The 24,365-nt window shown below is 56.8% G+C and overlaps 3 long non-coding RNA genes across 6 annotated transcripts; all 3 read right to left on the bottom strand.

Annotated features, from left to right (window-relative positions):
- Positions 1–670: 670 nt before the first annotated feature.
- On the bottom strand, positions 671–6,127 carry LOC309680950. Of its 2 annotated transcripts, none has more exons than XR_014270012.1 (4): positions 6,025–6,127; positions 5,022–5,080; positions 2,560–2,789; positions 671–742 (listed from the first exon to the last, which is right to left on the bottom strand). It is a non-coding gene; the product is annotated as an uncharacterized lncRNA (long non-coding RNA). The 2 variants fall into 2 exon arrangements; XR_014270013.1 differs by having other exon boundaries at positions 687–742; positions 2,694–2,789.
- A 2,955-nt stretch (positions 6,128–9,082) lies between these two features.
- LOC309680796 lies at positions 9,083–14,540 on the bottom strand. Of its 2 annotated transcripts, none has more exons than XR_014270001.1 (4): positions 14,438–14,540; positions 13,435–13,493; positions 10,974–11,203; positions 9,083–9,154 (listed from the first exon to the last, which is right to left on the bottom strand). It is a non-coding gene; the product is annotated as an uncharacterized lncRNA (long non-coding RNA). The 2 variants fall into 2 exon arrangements; XR_014270002.1 differs by having other exon boundaries at positions 9,099–9,154; positions 11,108–11,203.
- A 2,955-nt stretch (positions 14,541–17,495) lies between these two features.
- Positions 17,496–22,952, bottom strand: LOC309680949. Of its 2 annotated transcripts, none has more exons than XR_014270010.1 (4): positions 22,850–22,952; positions 21,847–21,905; positions 19,387–19,616; positions 17,496–17,567 (listed from the first exon to the last, which is right to left on the bottom strand). It is a non-coding gene; the product is annotated as an uncharacterized lncRNA (long non-coding RNA). The 2 variants fall into 2 exon arrangements; XR_014270011.1 differs by having other exon boundaries at positions 17,512–17,567; positions 19,521–19,616.
- Positions 22,953–24,365: the final 1,413 nt, after the last annotated feature.

Below are 24,365 nucleotides of genomic sequence, written 5' to 3'. Positions count from 1 at the left end.
ACAGGTTTTTAAATGCTTTCCACAAAAACGCAAGGAAAACCTTTCAAAGACCTTATAGAACAGAGACATTTACGTACCTATTGACACATAGATACGTATATTTAGGGGAAAGATAAACCCGCCAGAAAACCTCCAGGAGCTGAAGGGCAGACACAGCAATTAAAGCAGAGAGACGGGCAGCCTGGCAGAGAGAGAACGATAACAGCAGAAATGGGCTGGGGAATGCATAATTTTAGAGTCGAAAATTCCTTTGTGTAACAGAGGAGAATTGTTTTAGAGTATGTTTTTATTTTGAACTCCTTCGAGATGCATAAATGAGTAGTCATTTATCTATACATATTAAAATGAGAGATTTTTCTCTATTTCAATGCCTCATGCCCATATTTACAGGTTTTCATGGTTTTTATTGCCCCCCATGAATTCTCAGACCTTATGGGGCTGCGACCCCTGCGTGACCACCCCATCCCCCACTCACCTGCTCCTCCGCCACGTCATCGACCACCCCCACCCCCCGGTGATCTCAGGCGGTCCCAAATGACATCATCACCCACACAGACACACACCCACCCCTTTTTATTCCACCACCACCCCCTTACCCCCACCCTCCAAAAAAAAAAAAAAAAAAGGCACAAAGCCCCCGCACCCAGGGCTGGCCCCTTCCCCTTGGGGCGCTCAACCACCGGCAGGCAAACCTGGGCGGGGGGGGTCTGTTGAGCGTCGCCAGGCCCGTACAGCGAGAAACCTGAAAAACAAAAAGCCCCAATTATATTTCAGCAGATTAACAGAGAGCACAGAAGCAAGCAGAGGAATTCCCTCACACCTAGGGACCCGACAGCAGCTGACTCCTCCTACAGGAGGACTCCAGGGAAACAGCTCAGCGCGAAGTACAGCGCGGCCTTTCAAAGCCAGAGCGACTGGAACTCTTCCAGTCAGAATTAAGACTCATTGGTGCCATTCTGAACACGTTCTGAGCACGACACTAAACCCTCTGGCTGGCCCTGGGAAACGCCTCCTCCCTTCCTCACGGCGCTGCCGCGGGGACCTCCCCCTGCCAGGCTGCCACACAGGGCTGGGCCGTGACCAGCATCGACATGACAGACCCCTCCCAACAGCTACAGCCCTCGCGCTGCTGCTGCCGCACACCTTGCTGAGTCGAGAGAGCCCAAAGGGCAGGGTAAAACTCTGAAGAGTGCAATGAACAAGAAAGAACAAAGCTCAGTCATTTATGCCAAAAAGGTGCACGTATGCTTATCGATAGATATATCTATCTCCAATAAAAATACTTACACTATAAAAGTGTTTGACTTTCCTTTGGCACTAATTACACTTGCACAGCTGTCAGCCGATACCATTAAACTGTCCATCTCCAAAATACACAGCTAAAATTTGACTCGGGGGGTTTTGGGTGCTGCACAATTAGCAGGGACATCTGGACAGCTGCCCTGCCCAGGAGAGATGCTACTGAACCGCCGGGGAAACGCGCCCCTGACAGCCAGACAGAAATCAAGAACTTCAGAGCACTCCGTCTAAAGATTGCCAATAAAACCCCGCTAACATTCAGCTGCCTCTTCTTAAACATTTCCTTTTTTGTACGTTTTAAAAAACGGCCCTGTTTTTTAAAGATTTAGAACACATACCTCACTGCCCATGTACACCTTATACATCGTATCCTACAGCTATTCCGCAGTTGCAGTTTAAACAACGCAAGTCAATTTGTAATTTATACAATTGTAACCTTTGTTAAAGTTTAATTTAGGACAGAAAAATCAGCAAGATAAAAAAATCCCCCATATGGCTGGGGGGGGGGGGGGAGCAGACAGGAGGACAGACGGGACGGACAGGCAGAATCGAATCCCCTCTCCCGCAATCCATAAGGCTACCATAAAGGACCGGCAGATGGGCTGATGCTTTTGGCTGTGCTGAACGTGCAGGGGAACGTGTTTTTGCGACATCTCGCCTGTTACGACCGGCGATGCCATCAAATTTGGAAGACGGGCTGTGCTTGGGCCTTTGGAAGGAAGTGGACTTTAAAAAAAAAAAAAAAAAAAAAAAGAAAAAAAGATAAAAAAGAGAGAGTGCAAAGTCTTGTTGCTGAAAAAATAGTCTCGTTGCCGAAAAAGGATGTTAGGGAAGCAGTAGCTCACCAAAACAAATCGGGACTCACTGTCACCAGTTACAAGGCTGCCAATGCTTCTTGGGAAAGCCCGCAAAACATGCAGAGGCCACGCCGATTTGTCCCGCTTTGTCCACGTCTCTTCTCTGACCTCGACTGCTTTTCGTACAGAGGCTAGTATCTCAGTAAGGTTTTCCAGTACTACTAGAAGATACTTTAAAACCTTGTGGGCTGAAAAGGCATAAAGAATTTACCACAAAAACAAAGTCTCTTTCTTCGGAACAGCTGAACCCTTACGAACGCTTTCTTCCCTCTTTTAGTACAACATTATTTTCACAGTGCCAGTTAACGGTAAGTGCACAGAAAGAGAAGATTATGCTTTTGGGAAGACAAAATAAGCGGAGGGAAGTAAGCTTTGCAAGGCTGCAACATGCTCCAGAACACACCTTATTTTTAGTATTTGTGTTCAAATATTTCATTGAAAAATTATGGGAGGAGCGTCGGCACATCATTCACGTGAGCTTCAAAGCCCACACGACAAGGACCTCAGGAAAAAGGCGGACGCACATGGGAGACGTACATCGTCCTCGCAGACCACTCTGGATCCTTTCCATCTGTCCCGTACCGTCACGGCAGAAGAAAGGGCGACCGCAGAGAAAGGCTGGCCGTTGACAATCTGCCGAGAGAGGAAAAAAACCCGTGAATGTAAAGCCGAGTAGGAATCTCAAGCCGCCTTCTCCATGAAGCTTTGCCAAGACAACAGCTGAGCGGAGGAAAAAGTACTTGGCATCACCTTTGGGACGGTTCTCGGGGCAGGCCACAAGAGCTCTTGCGTTTTTTAGACAACCCTGCCTTTCGTTGACTCACCGGCAGCTTCAGCTGCACTAGAGCCACCTTCCCGGCTGCACGCAGGTGACAGACACAGACAGGTACATTTTCTCAAGCCTACATAGAGCCAAGGTTTCCTCACCCTAGACGTCCCAAGGTGAACGTTTTTGTTGAAGGGTGCAGCAACCCACCTGTCCCGCTGAACTGCGTCCTTCCAACAAAGCGACCATTTTCTCCAGGCCCTTTCTCCAAACAGTCAAGAGCATTTACGACTGCGGTTGCACCACCAAACCCACTCAGGGTCCCTGCCAGCCTTCAACTGTCCTTGGCCTTACCAGGCACACGCTCTCTGCCACCTCCCAACAGCAGAAGTACGGCACGTGCCCAGACCCGAGCGCAACCCTGCAGGTGCCCACGCGTACCTCGCTCTTCGCACGAGGAGCCCCCGAGCATCCCTGCCAGCGCAGCCGCACGCGCAGCATCAGCTTCACCTACGCTGACTTCAGGGGATGCCATTTCTGAAGCTTTAAACTCAAAGCCGCCTCTTGACACTCGGCCACAGCAGAAGTCATCCACAATGACAACTCCACAAAAGCGTAGTAACGCAAATTGCAAACCCACAGCAGCTGCTTCAGAGATATTTAGACTCAGAACAAGGGAGAAAAATAAAACAGCTTCATCTCGCGCGCGGGAAAGCGGCAGACAGAAAAAAGGGTCAGCATGCGCAGCCCTTACAGAAAACAGACATTCGCCTTCCCTTCCGAAACCCTGCTCTTAGGTCTAAATATCGCAGCACCACCGTGGCAATACCCAGAGAGGGGAACGACAGCCCCGCCGCCGGACGTTTGTGGAGCGGGGCACGCAGACAGAGGGACGGGTTTTGCCACACACAACCCTGAATTTCCCAAAAAGTTACCTTTACCAAAAAGAGACACTTGGAACGTACTGCCAAACAACATTTGGCGATAAAACTTTGATGCATTTGACACACGCTATTTTTGGGGAACTCTCTATTGGCTTCCTCCTGCTGTTGTTGTTCTTCTTCCTTCAGAAATCCTACCTGTAGCCAAGTTTTTCACTACCGGTTCGAGCACTTACCTTCCTGGTACTACCCGCACATTTACACAGGCAAGTAACTTCATTGCTCCGCTCAAATTAGCCAAAGGAACGTTACAGTCCTGAGAGAGCAGTCACAAAGGGGAGGTCAGGCAGCAAAAGAGCTCTGCAGGCTGCCACCAGGCAACACCATGCTCTGCTTTGGAAACCACGCACGCTCCCCAAAAACATCCATGTGTCCACACCCCCACAAAAAAAAAACAAAAAAAAAAAAACACAAAAACACCACACAACACCAAACCAACAAACAAAAACAAATCCCACCCCTGAGGGAGCTGGGGGGAAATTAATGAAAGGGAACACCAGCAGCTGCAACATTCAGTGAAATTCGGCTTTAACGCTGACCGTGTACTTCAGCAACTCTCCGAGTCTACACCTCAATCCACTGAACGTCTAGTCCCTTCCTGAAAAGACAAACTTTTGTGACTTAAAACTCCTAGATCGAAGGCTCCACGGAACAGGATGTTGTGGGTTGAGACACAGGACAACATGCCATCAACACTCAAAGGAAAAAAAAAAAAAAATTGAATAAAAATCAAGCAAAACATCAGTTTCCACCATGTTTCGTTTACTACATTTCCGCTGGCATCTAGATGCTCCAAAACTAACTATACTCACACCACAGACTCATAACAACTCAGTTACGCGGGGAAAAATAAAAGGCTATTTCCAACTTGCCCATAAAATTCGCGTGAACAAACAGAAGAGAAACACTGGACCCTAAAGAAGGTATTGGGTAGCTCTTAGTTTATCCTAGAATAAAGTCTGCACTTTTACCCGAAAGGCAGACATTCCTAACTACCCAGGCACCAATTCGGGAAGGAGGCACGCTCTGTTAACTGCATCAGCTTTTCCACGCTGGCAGCAGATTTGCCTTTTCTGAGGGTTTGACGTGGAGTACCTGTAGCGCCTCCAAACTCACAAACGTTTCTCCCCCCTCCCCCGGCCCCACGCGTGCCATTACCTGAGCAGCCAGCGGAATCAACCCTGCAGGATTTTCTTCCCGGGACGCACAGGGGGACACTGGCAAAAGAGGAGGCGAGAAATGTCCCTGTTTGTCACAGCCAGCCCACGGGGACAAGCCAGGGGACCCCCAGCCCAGCTCTGCCCTCAGGAGCGGGGCCCAGACAGGCACCTGGCGTGGATTTAACGCCCCGGGGAAGAGGCCGGGCTCCCTCCCGGCAGAAGGGCCGCTCGCCTCGTGGCTCCTCGCTGGGGACAGCCCGGCCTGCGCCCGGCCTCTCCTTCTCCTGACAAGCTCCAGCTACTTGCAACAGACTGGGCTTTTGACAAGGGCGCCCTTCAATCACCATCATAACTTGATTCTTGTGATTAAACACCACAGCTGTACACAGTATAAACATCGATTAGTTTGTATGACTAATTACTTAATAACTAAACAGCATACAAAGAAGAAGAGCTGGACTCGAAGAGGAGAGGGTTCCCCCCAGAAGACCCCCTCAGACACGGAGTTCAGCCTGCTGCACACCCGCCTCCTGAACTCGGGGGTCCCGCGGGACCAGACCCCCCACCTCCGGGGAGGGTCCACGCATCCTGCCCACCCCCTGCTTTCCCCCGCAGACCCCAGCACCCTCCCGCCCCTCTCTGCCTCCCACTCCCCTGCAAAACCAGCCAAACGGGAGTCTGCTCTTAACCCCCAAAACAGCTCACTTACTGACCGTTTCTGAGCCCACCCCACAGCCCGCCACCCCCAGGGCCCACCGGCACTTTTGGGGAGCGCTGGGCAACTGCGGAGGGCCCGGGCCCACCTCTCTGCGGGGCAGCGCCAGCACGGCCCGGGCGCCGCTTCACTATCGCCCTTGCGGGCTTCGTTTCTCCAGCACCACCAGCCCCGCACCCCAAACCCCACGGGCAGAAGGGACGCCGCGGGAAGGCGGGTCCAGGCACGCCCGCTCCGACCCTACAGTGCCCCCCGTTCCCCCAGACCGCTCAGGTCCCCCGCTCACCTTCACGCGCTCCAGCTGCCTCACGACGTGCCGGCGGCGGCCCCGCAGGCCCCGCTTTCCCCTCAAGCCGCGCCACTCCGATTTCGAGCTGGGCGCCATTTTATCCCCCGGCGCCCACCGCTTCCGGGGCGCCCGCCGCTTCCGGAGCGCCCACGACGGACCGCCCGCGCCGCGCGCCCATTGGCCGCGGCCCGTAACCCCTCCTTATATCCCCGATCCATTGGTCTAGCACCGCGTCAATCCCCGCCGCCCCCCACCCTGAATACTCGATCTGACCAATCGAAGCGCGGCGTCCGCGCTGTGATTGGCCTGCCCTCCCGCCCATCCGCCCCGGAGCCGTTGCCATGGGGAAGAGGCACCTGCGGCAGCGCGGGGCCGTTGCCGGGGCGACGGGGAGCGGCGGCCGGGCCTGACGAAGACGGGGGGAATTCACCAAAACCCGGCTTTTGCTTCTTACAAACTTTAGAGGTTTGTGTATCACAGCACTAAATAAACCGGTTGCGCAGCCCGGCCTCCTTCCTACCCCCCGCCCCCCTCGCAGCGCTCCCTGGGGCCAGGCACTTCGACAGGGGATGGGGCTGCCGTAGCTCGGGGGGCACCGGCCACCGTGCCGGCGCGTGGGCCAGCAAGCGCGGGGGGGGGACAAGGCGGTGGGGGTTACGGGGGAGACTCCGGAGGAGCTCTGGCGAGCTGGGGAGGCGCCCGGCGTCTGCGCCCGGCGGGAGTAGCCGCCGCCTTCCCCTCTCGCCTTCCGTCAGCGCTCGGATAACTGCCGGGGGCTGCCCGGAGCCGGCTCGCCTCCAGGCGAGGACAGGCAGCCTGCTGCATCGGGCAGTTTGAAGCTTGCCGCCCCGCCACCCCCGAGCCGCCAGCGGGCAGGAGACACCCCCGCCCCCGCCGAAGGGGCTCGCTCTCCTCCCCGGTGCTTCTGGCCCCCCGCTGCCGCCGGGGATGGCGCGCGGTAACCGCCCGTGCGGGGCATGCGATGCAGTACCGCACTGCGGCCACGAGAGGGCAGCAGCAGCGAGAACGAGGCGGGGCGGGAGGCGGGGCGAGAGGCGGGGCGGGAGGCGGGGCCGAGGCGGGCGATGAGGCGGGGCCGAGAGGGGCGGGAGGCGGGGCCGAATCAGGCGAGAGGCGGGGCAAGCTGGGCGGGAGATGGGGATGGGGAGGGGCGAGAGGCGGAGCCGGGGTGAGGCGGAAAGCGGGCCCGAGAGAAGTGGGAGGAGGGCCAGGGAAAGTAGGAGGCGGAGCCGGGAAGATCGGGAGGCGGGGCTGAGGAGGGGCTGGAGGTGAGGCACAGGGAGGCGGGATCTGTGTGGGCGGGGAGGCGGGGCTGCAGCGGGCAGTAGGCGGTGCTGAAGCGGCCTTGAAGGCGGGGCCGGGGCAGCGGCTTTTGAAAGCGTTCCCGCCCACCCGCCCCGGAGCCGTTGCTATGGGGAAGAGGCACCTGCGGCAGCGCGGGGCCGTTGCCGGGGCGACGGGGAGCGGCGGCCGGGCCTGACGAAGACGGGGGGAATTCACCAAAACCCGGCTTTTCCTTCTTACAAACTTTAGAGGTTTGTGTATCACAGCACTAAATAAACCGGTTGCGCAGCCCGGCCTCCTCCCCACACCCCGCCCCCCTCGCAGCGCTCCCTGGGGCCAGGCACTTCGAGAGGGGGCGGGGCTGCCGTAGCTCGGGGGGCACCGGCCACCGTGCCGGCGCGTGGGCCAGCAAGTGCGGGGGGGGGGGGGGGACGGGGGGACAAGGCAGTGGGGCTTACGGGGGAGACTCCGGAGGAGCTCTGGCGAGCTGGGGAGGCGCCCGGCGTCTGCGCCCGGCGGGAGTAGCCGCCGCCTTCCCCTCTCGCCTTCCATCAGCACTCGGATATCTCCCGGGGGCTGCCCGGAGCCGGCTCGCCTCCAGGCGAGGACAGGCAGCCTGCTGCATCGGGCAGTTTGAAGCTTGCCGCCCCGGCGCAGGCGCTCGCTCGCCTCCCCGGTGCTCCTGGCCCCGGGGATTAAGCGGCGCTGCAGCACCGCGCTTCGGCCACGCGGGGGCAGCAGCGGCGGGAACGAGGCGGGGCCAGAACGGGGCGTGAGGCGGGGCCGAGGCAGGCGGGAGGCGGAGCCGAGACCAGTTTGAGAGGTGGGCCAAAGCGGGCTAGGAGGCGGAGCCGAAAAGAGCTGGGAGGCGTGGCGGGAGGCGGTGCCGAGACGGCTGGGAGGCGGGGCCGGAGAGGGCGGAACAAGAGGATGGGTGGAGAGGCGGAGCCGAGGTGAGGCAGGCGGAGCCCATAGGCGTCGGAGGCAGGCTCCGGGAGAAGGGGAGGCGGGGCTGCGGCAGGGCTCTTGAAAGCGCTTTTACATCTCTCATAGAGATTACGGGGGGTGGGGGGGGGTAAGACAGGTTTTTAAATGCTTTCCACAAAAACGCAAGGAAAACCTTTCAAAGACCTTATAGAACAGAGACATTTACGTACCTATTGACACATAGATACGTATATTTAGGGGAAAGATAAACCCGCCAGAAAACCTCCAGGAGCTGAAGGGCAGACACAGCAATTAAAGCAGAGAGACGGGCAGCCTGGCAGAGAGAGAACGATAACAGCAGAAATGGGCTGGGGAATGCATAATTTTAGAGTCGAAAATTCCTTTGTGTAACAGAGGAGAATTGTTTTAGAGTATGTTTTTATTTTGAACTCCTTCGAGATGCATAAATGAGTAGTCATTTATCTATACATATTAAAATGAGAGATTTTTCTCTATTTCAATGCCTCATGCCCATATTTACAGGTTTTCATGGTTTTTATTGCCCCCCATGAATTCTCAGACCTTATGGGGCTGCGACCCCTGCGTGACCACCCCATCCCCCACTCACCTGCTCCTCCGCCACGTCATCGACCACCCCCACCCCCCGGTGATCTCAGGCGGTCCCAAATGACATCATCACCCACACAGACACACACCCACCCCTTTTTATTCCACCACCACCCCCTTACCCCCACCCTCCAAAAAAAAAAAAAAAAAAGGCACAAAGCCCCCGCACCCAGGGCTGGCCCCTTCCCCTTGGGGCGCTCAACCACCGGCAGGCAAACCTGGGCGGGGGGGGTCTGTTGAGCGTCGCCAGGCCCGTACAGCGAGAAACCTGAAAAACAAAAAGCCCCAATTATATTTCAGCAGATTAACAGAGAGCACAGAAGCAAGCAGAGGAATTCCCTCACACCTAGGGACCCGACAGCAGCTGACTCCTCCTACAGGAGGACTCCAGGGAAACAGCTCAGCGCGAAGTACAGCGCGGCCTTTCAAAGCCAGAGCGACTGGAACTCTTCCAGTCAGAATTAAGACTCATTGGTGCCATTCTGAACACGTTCTGAGCACGACACTAAACCCTCTGGCTGGCCCTGGGAAACGCCTCCTCCCTTCCTCACGGCGCTGCCGCGGGGACCTCCCCCTGCCAGGCTGCCACACAGGGCTGGGCCGTGACCAGCATCGACATGACAGACCCCTCCCAACAGCTACAGCCCTCGCGCTGCTGCTGCCGCACACCTTGCTGAGTCGAGAGAGCCCAAAGGGCAGGGTAAAACTCTGAAGAGTGCAATGAACAAGAAAGAACAAAGCTCAGTCATTTATGCCAAAAAGGTGCACGTATGCTTATCGATAGATATATCTATCTCCAATAAAAATACTTACACTATAAAAGTGTTTGACTTTCCTTTGGCACTAATTACACTTGCACAGCTGTCAGCCGATACCATTAAACTGTCCATCTCCAAAATACACAGCTAAAATTTGACTCGGGGGGTTTTGGGTGCTGCACAATTAGCAGGGACATCTGGACAGCTGCCCTGCCCAGGAGAGATGCTACTGAACCGCCGGGGAAACGCGCCCCTGACAGCCAGACAGAAATCAAGAACTTCAGAGCACTCCGTCTAAAGATTGCCAATAAAACCCCGCTAACATTCAGCTGCCTCTTCTTAAACATTTCCTTTTTTGTACGTTTTAAAAAACGGCCCTGTTTTTTAAAGATTTAGAACACATACCTCACTGCCCATGTACACCTTATACATCGTATCCTACAGCTATTCCGCAGTTGCAGTTTAAACAACGCAAGTCAATTTGTAATTTATACAATTGTAACCTTTGTTAAAGTTTAATTTAGGACAGAAAAATCAGCAAGATAAAAAAATCCCCCATATGGCTGGGGGGGGGGGGGGGAGCAGACAGGAGGACAGACGGGACGGACAGGCAGAATCGAATCCCCTCTCCCGCAATCCATAAGGCTACCATAAAGGACCGGCAGATGGGCTGATGCTTTTGGCTGTGCTGAACGTGCAGGGGAACGTGTTTTTGCGACATCTCGCCTGTTACGACCGGCGATGCCATCAAATTTGGAAGACGGGCTGTGCTTGGGCCTTTGGAAGGAAGTGGACTTTAAAAAAAAAAAAAAAAAAAAAAAAGAAAAAAAGATAAAAAAGAGAGAGTGCAAAGTCTTGTTGCTGAAAAAATAGTCTCGTTGCCGAAAAAGGATGTTAGGGAAGCAGTAGCTCACCAAAACAAATCGGGACTCACTGTCACCAGTTACAAGGCTGCCAATGCTTCTTGGGAAAGCCCGCAAAACATGCAGAGGCCACGCCGATTTGTCCCGCTTTGTCCACGTCTCTTCTCTGACCTCGACTGCTTTTCGTACAGAGGCTAGTATCTCAGTAAGGTTTTCCAGTACTACTAGAAGATACTTTAAAACCTTGTGGGCTGAAAAGGCATAAAGAATTTACCACAAAAACAAAGTCTCTTTCTTCGGAACAGCTGAACCCTTACGAACGCTTTCTTCCCTCTTTTAGTACAACATTATTTTCACAGTGCCAGTTAACGGTAAGTGCACAGAAAGAGAAGATTATGCTTTTGGGAAGACAAAATAAGCGGAGGGAAGTAAGCTTTGCAAGGCTGCAACATGCTCCAGAACACACCTTATTTTTAGTATTTGTGTTCAAATATTTCATTGAAAAATTATGGGAGGAGCGTCGGCACATCATTCACGTGAGCTTCAAAGCCCACACGACAAGGACCTCAGGAAAAAGGCGGACGCACATGGGAGACGTACATCGTCCTCGCAGACCACTCTGGATCCTTTCCATCTGTCCCGTACCGTCACGGCAGAAGAAAGGGCGACCGCAGAGAAAGGCTGGCCGTTGACAATCTGCCGAGAGAGGAAAAAAACCCGTGAATGTAAAGCCGAGTAGGAATCTCAAGCCGCCTTCTCCATGAAGCTTTGCCAAGACAACAGCTGAGCGGAGGAAAAAGTACTTGGCATCACCTTTGGGACGGTTCTCGGGGCAGGCCACAAGAGCTCTTGCGTTTTTTAGACAACCCTGCCTTTCGTTGACTCACCGGCAGCTTCAGCTGCACTAGAGCCACCTTCCCGGCTGCACGCAGGTGACAGACACAGACAGGTACATTTTCTCAAGCCTACATAGAGCCAAGGTTTCCTCACCCTAGACGTCCCAAGGTGAACGTTTTTGTTGAAGGGTGCAGCAACCCACCTGTCCCGCTGAACTGCGTCCTTCCAACAAAGCGACCATTTTCTCCAGGCCCTTTCTCCAAACAGTCAAGAGCATTTACGACTGCGGTTGCACCACCAAACCCACTCAGGGTCCCTGCCAGCCTTCAACTGTCCTTGGCCTTACCAGGCACACGCTCTCTGCCACCTCCCAACAGCAGAAGTACGGCACGTGCCCAGACCCGAGCGCAACCCTGCAGGTGCCCACGCATACCTCGCTCTTCGCACGAGGAGCCCCCGAGCATCCCTGCCAGCGCAGCCGCACGCGCAGCATCAGCTTCACCTACGCTGACTTCAGGGGATGCCGTTTCTGAAGCTTTAAACTCAAAGCCGCCTCTTGACACTCGGCCACAGCAGAAGTCATCCACAATGGCAACTCCACAAAAGCGTAGTAACGCAAATTGCAAACCCACAGCAGCTGCTTCAGAGATATTTAGACTCAGAACAAGGGAGAAAAATAAAACAGCTTCATCTCGCGCGCGGGAAAGCGGCAGACAGAAAAAAGGGTCAGCATGCGCAGCCCTTACAGAAAACAGACATTCGCCTTCCCTTCCGAAACCCTGCTCTTAGGTCTAAATATCGCAGCACCACCGTGGCAATACCCAGAGAGGGGAACGACAGCCCCGCCGCCGGACGTTTGTGGAGCGGGGCACGCAGACAGAGGGACGGGTTTTGCCACACACAACCCTGAATTTCCCAAAAAGTTACCTTTACCAAAAAGAGACACTTGGAACGTACTGCCAAACAACATTTGGCGATAAAACTTTGATGCATTTGACACACGCTATTTTTGGGGAACTCTCTATTGGCTTCCTCCTGCTGTTGTTGTTCTTCTTCCTTCAGAAATCCTACCTGTAGCCAAGTTTTTCACTACCGGTTCGAGCACTTACCTTCCTGGTACTACCCGCACATTTACACAGGCAAGTAACTTCATTGCTCCGCTCAAATTAGCCAAAGGAACGTTACAGTCCTGAGAGAGCAGTCACAAAGGGGAGGTCAGGCAGCAAAAGAGCTCTGCAGGCTGCCACCAGGCAACACCATGCTCTGCTTTGGAAACCACGCACGCTCCCCAAAAACATCCATGTGTCCACACCCCCACAAAAAAAAAACAAAAAAAAAAAACACAAAAACACCACACAACACCAAACCAACAAACAAAAACAAATCCCACCCCTGAGGGAGCTGGGGGGAAATTAATGAAAGGGAACACCAGCAGCTGCAACATTCAGTGAAATTCGGCTTTAACGCTGACCGTGTACTTCAGCAACTCTCCGAGTCTACACCTCAATCCACTGAACGTCTAGTCCCTTCCTGAAAAGACAAACTTTTGTGACTTAAAACTCCTAGATCGAAGGCTCCACGGAACAGGATGTTGTGGGTTGAGACACAGGACAACATGCCATCAACACTCAAAGGAAAAAAAAAAAAAAATTGAATAAAAATCAAGCAAAACATCAGTTTCCACCATGTTTCGTTTACTACATTTCCGCTGGCATCTAGATGCTCCAAAACTAACTATACTCACACCACAGACTCATAACAACTCAGTTACGCGGGGAAAAATAAAAGGCTATTTCCAACTTGCCCATAAAATTCGCGTGAACAAACAGAAGAGAAACACTGGACCCTAAAGAAGGTATTGGGTAGCTCTTAGTTTATCCTAGAATAAAGTCTGCACTTTTACCCGAAAGGCAGACATTCCTAACTACCCAGGCACCAATTCGGGAAGGAGGCACGCTCTGTTAACTGCATCAGCTTTTCCACGCTGGCAGCAGATTTGCCTTTTCTGAGGGTTTGACGTGGAGTACCTGTAGCGCCTCCAAACTCACAAACGTTTCTCCCCCCTCCCCCGGCCCCACGCGTGCCATTACCTGAGCAGCCAGCGGAATCAACCCTGCAGGATTTTCTTCCCGGGACGCACAGGGGGACACTGGCAAAAGAGGAGGCGAGAAATGTCCCTGTTTGTCACAGCCAGCCCACGGGGACAAGCCAGGGGACCCCCAGCCCAGCTCTGCCCTCAGGAGCGGGGCCCAGACAGGCACCTGGCGTGGATTTAACGCCCCGGGGAAGAGGCCGGGCTCCCTCCCGGCAGAAGGGCCGCTCGCCTCGTGGCTCCTCGCTGGGGACAGCCCGGCCTGCGCCCGGCCTCTCCTTCTCCTGACAAGCTCCAGCTACTTGCAACAGACTGGGCTTTTGACAAGGGCGCCCTTCAATCACCATCATAACTTGATTCTTGTGATTAAACACCACAGCTGTACACAGTATAAACATCGATTAGTTTGTATGACTAATTACTTAATAACTAAACAGCATACAAAGAAGAAGAGCTGGACTCGAAGAGGAGAGGGTTCCCCCCAGAAGACCCCCTCAGACACGGAGTTCAGCCTGCTGCACACCCGCCTCCTGAACTCGGGGGTCCCGCGGGACCAGACCCCCCACCTCCGGGGAGGGTCCACGCATCCTGCCCACCCCCTGCTTTCCCCCGCAGACCCCAGCACCCTCCCGCCCCTCTCTGCCTCCCACTCCCCTGCAAAACCAGCCAAACGGGAGTCTGCTCTTAACCCCCAAAACAGCTCACTTACTGACCGTTTCTGAGCCCACCCCACAGCCCGCCACCCCCAGGGCCCACCGGCACTTTTGGGGAGCGCTGGGCAACTGCGGAGGGCCCGGGCCCACCTCTCTGCGGGGCAGCGCCAGCACGGCCCGGGCGCCGCTTCACTATCGCCCTTGCGGGCTTCGTTTCTCCAGCACCACCAGCCCCGCACCCCAAACCCCACGGGCAGAAGGGACGCCGCGGGAAGGCGGGTCCAGGCACGCCCGCTCCGACCCTACAGTGCCCCCCGTTCCCCCAGACCGCTCAGGTCCCCCGCTCACCTTCACGCGCTCCAGCTGCCTCACGACGTGCCGGCGGCGGCCCCGCAGGCCCCGCTTTCCCCTCAAGCCGCGCCACTCCGATTTCGAGCTGGGCGCCATTTTATCCCCCGGCGCCCACCGCTTCCGGGGCGCCCGCCGCTTCCGGAGCGCCCACGACGGACCGCCCGCGCCGCGCGCCCATTGGCCGCGGCCCGTAACCCCTCCTTATATCCCCGATCCATTGGTCTAGCACCGCGTCAATCCCCGCCGCCCCCCACCCTGAATACTCGATCTGACCAATCGAAGCGCGGCGTCCGCGCTGTGATTGGCCTGCCCTCCCGCCCATCCGCCCCGGAGCCGTTGCCATGGGGAAGAGGCACCTGCGGCAGCGCGGGGCCGTTGCCGGGGCGACGGGGAGCGGCGGCCGGGCCTGACGAAGACGGGGGGAATTCACCAAAACCCGGCTTTTGCTTCTTACAAACTTTAGAGGTTTGTGTATCACAGCACTAAATAAACCGGTTGCGCAGCCCGGCCTCCTTCCTACCCCCCGCCCCCCTCGCAGCGCTCCCTGGGGCCAGGCACTTCGACAGGGGATGGGGCTGCCGTAGCTCGGGGGGCACCGGCCACCGTGCCGGCGCGTGGGCCAGCAAGCGCGGGGGGGGGACAAGGCGGTGGGGGTTACGGGGGAGACTCCGGAGGAGCTCTGGCGAGCTGGGGAGGCGCCCGGCGTCTGCGCCCGGCGGGAGTAGCCGCCGCCTTCCCCTCTCGCCTTCCGTCAGCGCTCGGATAACTGCCGGGGGCTGCCCGGAGCCGGCTCGCCTCCAGGCGAGGACAGGCAGCCTGCTGCATCGGGCAGTTTGAAGCTTGCCGCCCCGCCACCCCCGAGCCGCCAGCGGGCAGGAGACACCCCCGCCCCCGCCGAAGGGGCTCGCTCTCCTCCCCGGTGCTTCTGGCCCCCCGCTGCCGCCGGGGATGGCGCGCGGTAACCGCCCGTGCGGGGCATGCGATGCAGTACCGCACTGCGGCCACGAGAGGGCAGCAGCAGCGAGAACGAGGCGGGGCGGGAGGCGGGGCGAGAGGCGGGGCGGGAGGCGGGGCCGAGGCGGGCGATGAGGCGGGGCCGAGAGGGGCGGGAGGCGGGGCCGAATCAGGCGAGAGGCGGGGCAAGCTGGGCGGGAGATGGGGATGGGGAGGGGCGAGAGGCGGAGCCGGGGTGAGGCGGAAAGCGGGCCCGAGAGAAGTGGGAGGAGGGCCAGGGAAAGTAGGAGGCGGAGCCGGGAAGATCGGGAGGCGGGGCTGAGGAGGGGCTGGAGGTGAGGCACAGGGAGGCGGGATCTGTGTGGGCGGGGAGGCGGGGCTGCAGCGGGCAGTAGGCGGTGCTGAAGCGGCCTTGAAGGCGGGGCCGGGGCAGCGGCTTTTGAAAGCGTTCCCGCCCACCCGCCCCGGAGCCGTTGCTATGGGGAAGAGGCACCTGCGGCAGCGCGGGGCCGTTGCCGGGGCGACGGGGAGCGGCGGCCGGGCCTGACGAAGACGGGGGGAATTCACCAAAACCCGGCTTTTCCTTCTTACAAACTTTAGAGGTTTGTGTATCACAGCACTAAATAAACCGGTTGCGCAGCCCGGCCTCCTCCCCACACCCCGCCCCCCTCGCAGCGCTCCCTGGGGCCAGGCACTTCGAGAGGGGGCGGGGCTGCCGTAGCTCGGGGGGCACCGGCCACCGTGCCGGCGCGTGGGCCAGCAAGTGCGGGGGGGGGGGGGGGACGGGGGGACAAGGCAGTGGGGCTTACGGGGGAGACTCCGGAGGAGCTCTGGCGAGCTGGGGAGGCGCCCGGCGTCTGCGCCCGGCGGGAGTAGCCGCCGCCTTCCCCTCTCGCCTTCCATCAGCACTCGGATATCTCCCGGGGGCTGCCCGGAGCCGGCTCGCCTCCAGGCGAGGACAGGCAGCCTGCTGCATCGGGCAGTTTGAAGCTTGCCGCCCCGGCGCAGGCGCTCGCTCGCCTCCCCGGTGCTCCTGGCCCCGGGGATTAAGCGGCGCTGCAGCACCGCGCTTCGGCCACGCGGGGGCAGCAGCGGCGGGAACGAGGCGGGGCCAGAACGGGGCGTGAGGCGGGGCCGAGGCAGGCGGGAGGCGGAGCCGAGACCAGTTTGAGAGGTGGGCCAAAGCGGGCTAGGAGGCGGAGCCGAAAAGAGCTGGGAGGCGTGGCGGGAGGCGGTGCCGAGACGGCTGGGAGGCGGGGCCGGAGAGGGCGGAACAAGAGGATGGGTGGAGAGGCGGAGCCGAGGTGAGGCAGGCGGAGCCCATAGGCGTCGGAGGCAGGCTCCGGGAGAAGGGGAGGCGGGGCTGCGGCAGGGCTCTTGAAAGCGCTTTTACATCTCTCATAGAGATTACGGGGGGTGGGGGGGGGTAAGACAGGTTTTTAAATGCTTTCCACAAAAACGCAAGGAAAACCTTTCAAAGACCTTATAGAACAGAGACATTTACGTACCTATTGACACATAGATACGTATATTTAGGGGAAAGATAAACCCGCCAGAAAACCTCCAGGAGCTGAAGGGCAGACACAGCAATTAAAGCAGAGAGACGGGCAGCCTGGCAGAGAGAGAACGATAACAGCAGAAATGGGCTGGGGAATGCATAATTTTAGAGTCGAAAATTCCTTTGTGTAACAGAGGAGAATTGTTTTAGAGTATGTTTTTATTTTGAACTCCTTCGAGATGCATAAATGAGTAGTCATTTATCTATACATATTAAAATGAGAGATTTTTCTCTATTTCAATGCCTCATGCCCATATTTACAGGTTTTCATGGTTTTTATTGCCCCCCATGAATTCTCAGACCTTATGGGGCTGCGACCCCTGCGTGACCACCCCATCCCCCACTCACCTGCTCCTCCGCCACGTCATCGACCACCCCCACCCCCCGGTGATCTCAGGCGGTCCCAAATGACATCATCACCCACACAGACACACACCCACCCCTTTTTATTCCACCACCACCCCCTTACCCCCACCCTCCAAAAAAAAAAAAAAAAAAGGCACAAAGCCCCCGCACCCAGGGCTGGCCCCTTCCCCTTGGGGCGCTCAACCACCGGCAGGCAAACCTGGGCGGGGGGGGTCTGTTGAGCGTCGCCAGGCCCGTACAGCGAGAAACCTGAAAAACAAAAAGCCCCAATTATATTTCAGCAGATTAACAGAGAGCACAGAAGCAAGCAGAGGAATTCCCTCACACCTAGGGACCCGACAGCAGCTGACTCCTCCTACAGGAGGACTCCAGGGAAACAGCTCAGCGCGAAGTACAGCGCGGCCTTTCAAAGCCAGAGCGACTGGAACTCTTCCAGTCAGAATTAAGACTCATTGGTGCCATTCTGAACACGTTCTGAGCACGACACTAAACCCTCTGGCTGGCCCTGGGAAACGCCTCCTCCCTTCCTCACGGCGCTGCCGCGGGGACCTCCCCCTGCCAGGCTGCCACACAGGGCTGGGCCGTGACCAGCATCGACATGACAGACCCCTCCCAACAGCTACAGCCCTCGCGCTGCTGCTGCCGCACACCTTGCTGAGTCGAGAGAGCCCAAAGGGCAGGGTAAAACTCTGAAGAGTGCAATGAACAAGAAAGAACAAAGCTCAGTCATTTATGCCAAAAAGGTGCACGTATGCTTATCGATAGATATATCTATCTCCAATAAAAATACTTACACTATAAAAGTGTTTGACTTTCCTTTGGCACTAATTACACTTGCACAGCTGTCAGCCGATACCATTAAACTGTCCATCTCCAAAATACACAGCTAAAATTTGACTCGGGGGGTTTTGGGTGCTGCACAATTAGCAGGGACATCTGGACAGCTGCCCTGCCCAGGAGAGATGCTACTGAACCGCCGGGGAAACGCGCCCCTGACAGCCAGACAGAAATCAAGAACTTCAGAGCACTCCGTCTAAAGATTGCCAATAAAACCCCGCTAACATTCAGCTGCCTCTTCTTAAACATTTCCTTTTTTGTACGTTTTAAAAAACGGCCCTGTTTTTTAAAGATTTAGAACACATACCTCACTGCCCATGTACACCTTATACATCGTATCCTACAGCTATTCCGCAGTTGCAGTTTAAACAACGCAAGTCAATTTGTAATTTATACAATTGTAACCTTTGTTAAAGTTTAATTTAGGACAGAAAAATCAGCAAGATAAAAAAATCCCCCATATGGCTGGGGGGGGGGGGGGGGAGCAGACAGGAGGACAGACGGGACGGACAGGCAGAATCGAATCCCCTCTCCCGCAATCCATAAGGCTACCATAAAGGACCGGCAGATGGGCTGATGCTTTTGGCTGTGCTGAACGTGCAGGGGAACGTGTTTTTGCGACATCTCGCCTGTTACGACCGGCGATGCCATCAAATTTGGAAGACGGGCTGTGCTTGGGCCTTTGGAAGGAAGTGGACTTTAAAAAAAAAAAAAAAAAAAAAAAGAAAAAAAGATAAAAAAGAGAGAGTGCAAAGTCTTGTTGCTGAAAAAATAGTCTCGTTGCCGAAAAAGGATGTTAGGGAAGCAGTAGCTCACCAAAACAAATCGGGACTCACTGTCACCAGTTACAAGGCTGCCAATGCTTCTTGGGAAAGCCCGCAAAACATGCAGAGGCCACGCCGATTTGTCCCGCTTTGTCCACGTCTCTTCTCTGACCTCGACTGCTTTTCGTACAGAGGCTAGTATCTCAGTAAGGTTTTCCAGTACTACTAGAAGATACTTTAAAACCTTGTGGGCTGAAAAGGCATAAAGAATTTACCACAAAAACAAAGTCTCTTTCTTCGGAACAGCTGAACCCTTACGAACGCTTTCTTCCCTCTTTTAGTACAACATTATTTTCACAGTGCCAGTTAACGGTAAGTGCACAGAAAGAGAAGATTATGCTTTTGGGAAGACAAAATAAGCGGAGGGAAGTAAGCTTTGCAAGGCTGCAACATGCTCCAGAACACACCTTATTTTTAGTATTTGTGTTCAAATATTTCATTGAAAAATTATGGGAGGAGCGTCGGCACATCATTCACGTGAGCTTCAAAGCCCACACGACAAGGACCTCAGGAAAAAGGCGGACGCACATGGGAGACGTACATCGTCCTCGCAGACCACTCTGGATCCTTTCCATCTGTCCCGTACCGTCACGGCAGAAGAAAGGGCGACCGCAGAGAAAGGCTGGCCGTTGACAATCTGCCGAGAGAGGAAAAAAACCCGTGAATGTAAAGCCGAGTAGGAATCTCAAGCCGCCTTCTCCATGAAGCTTTGCCAAGACAACAGCTGAGCGGAGGAAAAAGTACTTGGCATCACCTTTGGGACGGTTCTCGGGGCAGGCCACAAGAGCTCTTGCGTTTTTTAGACAACCCTGCCTTTCGTTGACTCACCGGCAGCTTCAGCTGCACTAGAGCCACCTTCCCGGCTGCACGCAGGTGACAGACACAGACAGGTACATTTTCTCAAGCCTACATAGAGCCAAGGTTTCCTCACCCTAGACGTCCCAAGGTGAACGTTTTTGTTGAAGGGTGCAGCAACCCACCTGTCCCGCTGAACTGCGTCCTTCCAACAAAGCGACCATTTTCTCCAGGCCCTTTCTCCAAACAGTCAAGAGCATTTACGACTGCGGTTGCACCACCAAACCCACTCAGGGTCCCTGCCAGCCTTCAACTGTCCTTGGCCTTACCAGGCACACGCTCTCTGCCACCTCCCAACAGCAGAAGTACGGCACGTGCCCAGACCCGAGCGCAACCCTGCAGGTGCCCACGCATACCTCGCTCTTCGCACGAGGAGCCCCCGAGCATCCCTGCCAGCGCAGCCGCACGCGCAGCATCAGCTTCACCTACGCTGACTTCAGGGGATGCCGTTTCTGAAGCTTTAAACTCAAAGCCGCCTCTTGACACTCGGCCACAGCAGAAGTCATCCACAATGGCAACTCCACAAAAGCGTAGTAACGCAAATTGCAAACCCACAGCAGCTGCTTCAGAGATATTTAGACTCAGAACAAGGGAGAAAAATAAAACAGCTTCATCTCGCGCGCGGGAAAGCGGCAGACAGAAAAAAGGGTCAGCATGCGCAGCCCTTACAGAAAACAGACATTCGCCTTCCCTTCCGAAACCCTGCTCTTAGGTCTAAATATCGCAGCACCACCGTGGCAATACCCAGAGAGGGGAACGACAGCCCCGCCGCCGGACGTTTGTGGAGCGGGGCACGCAGACAGAGGGACGGGTTTTGCCACACACAACCCTGAATTTCCCAAAAAGTTACCTTTACCAAAAAGAGACACTTGGAACGTACTGCCAAACAACATTTGGCGATAAAACTTTGATGCATTTGACACACGCTATTTTTGGGGAACTCTCTATTGGCTTCCTCCTGCTGTTGTTGTTCTTCTTCCTTCAGAAATCCTACCTGTAGCCAAGTTTTTCACTACCGGTTCGAGCACTTACCTTCCTGGTACTACCCGCACATTTACACAGGCAAGTAACTTCATTGCTCCGCTCAAATTAGCCAAAGGAACGTTACAGTCCTGAGAGAGCAGTCACAAAGGGGAGGTCAGGCAGCAAAAGAGCTCTGCAGGCTGCCACCAGGCAACACCATGCTCTGCTTTGGAAACCACGCACGCTCCCCAAAAACATCCATGTGTCCACACCCCCACAAAAAAAAAACAAAAAAAAAAACACAAAAACACCACACAACACCAAACCAACAAACAAAAACAAATCCCACCCCTGAGGGAGCTGGGGGGAAATTAATGAAAGGGAACACCAGCAGCTGCAACATTCAGTGAAATTCGGCTTTAACGCTGACCGTGTACTTCAGCAACTCTCCGAGTCTACACCTCAATCCACTGAACGTCTAGTCCCTTCCTGAAAAGACAAACTTTTGTGACTTAAAACTCCTAGATCGAAGGCTCCACGGAACAGGATGTTGTGGGTTGAGACACAGGACAACATGCCATCAACACTCAAAGGAAAAAAAAAAAAAAATTGAATAAAAATCAAGCAAAACATCAGTTTCCACCATGTTTCGTTTACTACATTTCCGCTGGCATCTAGATGCTCCAAAACTAACTATACTCACACCACAGACTCATAACAACTCAGTTACGCGGGGAAAAATAAAAGGCTATTTCCAACTTGCCCATAAAATTCGCGTGAACAAACAGAAGAGAAACACTGGACCCTAAAGAAGGTATTGGGTAGCTCTTAGTTTATCCTAGAATAAAGTCTGCACTTTTACCCGAAAGGCAGACATTCCTAACTACCCAGGCACCAATTCGGGAAGGAGGCACGCTCTGTTAACTGCATCAGCTTTTCCACGCTGGCAGCAGATTTGCCTTTTCTGAGGGTTTGATGTGGAGTACCTGTAGCGCCTCCAAACTCACAAACGTTTCTCCCCCCTCCCCCGGCCCCACGCGTGCCATTACCTGAGCAGCCAGCGGAATCAACCCTGCAGGATTTTCTTCCCGGGACGCACAGGGGGACACTGGCAAAAGAGGAGGCGAGAAATGTCCCTGTTTGTCACAGCCAGCCCACGGGGACAAGCCAGGGGACCCCCAGCCCAGCTCTGCCCTCAGGAGCGGGGCCCAGACAGGCACCTGGCGTGGATTTAACGCCCCGGGGAAGAGGCCGGGCTCCCTCCCGGCAGAAGGGCCGCTCGCCTCGTGGCTCCTCGCTGGGGACAGCCCGGCCTGCGCCCGGCCTCTCCTTCTCCTGACAAGCTCCAGCTACTTGCAACAGACTGGGCTTTTGACAAGGGCGCCCTTCAATCACCATCATAACTTGATTCTTGTGATTAAACACCACAGCTGTACACAGTATAAACATCGATTAGTTTGTATGACTAATTACTTAATAACTAAACAGCATACAAAGAAGAAGAGCTGGACTCGAAGAGGAGAGGGTTCCCCCCAGAAGACCCCCTCAGACACGGAGTTCAGCCTGCTGCACACCCGCCTCCTGAACTCGGGGGTCCCGCGGGACCAGACCCCCCACCTCCGGGGAGGGTCCACGCATCCTGCCCACCCCCTGCTTTCCCCCGCAGACCCCAGCACCCTCCCGCCCCTCTCTGCCTCCCACTCCCCTGCAAAACCAGCCAAACGGGAGTCTGCTCTTAACCCCCAAAACAGCTCACTTACTGACCGTTTCTGAGCCCACCCCACAGCCCGCCACCCCCAGGGCCCACCGGCACTTTTGGGGAGCGCTGGGCAACTGCGGAGGGCCCGGGCCCACCTCTCTGCGGGGCAGCGCCAGCACGGCCCGGGCGCCGCTTCACTATCGCCCTTGCGGGCTTCGTTTCTCCAGCACCACCAGCCCCGCACCCCAAACCCCACGGGCAGAAGGGACGTCGCGGGAAGGCGGGTCCAGGCACGCCCGCTCCGACCCTACAGTGCCCCCCGTTCCCCCAGACCGCTCAGGTCCCCCGCTCACCTTCACGCGCTCCAGCTGCCTCACGACGTGCCGGCGGCGGCCCCGCAGGCCCCGCTTTCCCCTCAAGCCGCGCCACTCCGATTTCGAGCTGGGCGCCATTTTATCCCCCGGCGCCCACCGCTTCCGGGGCGCCCGCCGCTTCCGGAGCGCCCACGACGGACCGCCCGCGCCGCGCGCCCATTGGCCGCGGCCCGTAACCCCTCCTTATATCCCCGATCCATTGGTCTAGCACCGCGTCAATCCCCGCCGCCCCCCACCCTGAATACTCGATCTGACCAATCGAAGCGCGGCGTCCGCGCTGTGATTGGCCTGCCCTCCCGCCCATCCGCCCCGGAGCCGTTGCCATGGGGAAGAGGCACCTGCGGCAGCGCGGGGCCGTTGCCGGGGCGACGGGGAGCGGCGGCCGGGCCTGACGAAGACGGGGGGAATTCACCAAAACCCGGCTTTTGCTTCTTACAAACTTTAGAGGTTTGTGTATCACAGCACTAAATAAACCGGTTGCGCAGCCCGGCCTCCTTCCTACCCCCCGCCCCCCTCGCAGCGCTCCCTGGGGCCAGGCACTTCGACAGGGGATGGGGCTGCCGTAGCTCGGGGGGCACCGGCCACCGTGCCGGCGCGTGGGCCAGCAAGCGCGGGGGGGGGACAAGGCGGTGGGGGTTACGGGGGAGACTCCGGAGGAGCTCTGGCGAGCTGGGGAGGCGCCCGGCGTCTGCGCCCGGCGGGAGTAGCCGCCGCCTTCCCCTCTCGCCTTCCGTCAGCGCTCGGATAACTGCCGGGGGCTGCCCGGAGCCGGCTCGCCTCCAGGCGAGGACAGGCAGCCTGCTGCATCGGGCAGTTTGAAGCTTGCCGCCCCGCCACCCCCGAGCCGCCAGCGGGCAGGAGACACCCCCGCCCCCGCCGAAGGGGCTCGCTCTCCTCCCCGGTGCTTCTGGCCCCCCGCTGCCGCCGGGGATGGCGCGCGGTAACCGCCCGTGCGGGGCATGCGATGCAGTACCGCACTGCGGCCACGAGAGGGCAGCAGCAGCGAGAACGAGGCGGGGCGGGAAACGGGGCGAGAGGCGGGGCGGGAGGCGGGGCCGAGGCGGGCGATGAGGCGGGGCCGAGAGGGGCGGGAGGCGGGGCCGAATCAGGCGAGAGGCGGGGCAAGCTGGGCGGGAGATGGGGATGGGGAGGGGCGAGAGGCGGAGCCGGGGTGAGGCGAAAAGCGGGCCCGAGAGAAGTGGGAGGAGGGCCAGGGAAAGTAGGAGGCGGAGCCGGGAAGATCGGGAGGCGGGGCTGAGGAGGGGCTGGAGGTGAGGCACAGGGAGGCGGGATCTGTGTGGGCGGGGAGGCGGGGCTGCAGCGGGCAGTAGGCGGTGCTGAAGCGGCCTTGAAGGCGGGGCCGGGGCAGCGGCTTTTGAAAGCGTTCCCGCCCACCCGCCCCGGAGCCGTTGCTATGGGGAAGAGGCACCTGCGGCAGCGCGGGGCCGTTGCCGGGGCGACGGGGAGCGGCGGCCGGGCCTGACGAAGACGGGGG

This window comes from Vanellus vanellus (assembly GCF_965231255.1).
Source record: "Vanellus vanellus genome assembly, chromosome: 23".
In the NCBI taxonomy this organism is placed as follows: Eukaryota; Metazoa; Chordata; class Aves; order Charadriiformes; family Charadriidae; genus Vanellus; species Vanellus vanellus.
The sequence above is the reverse complement of the archived record's forward strand: the minus strand, read 5'-3'. Positions and strand labels throughout refer to the sequence as shown.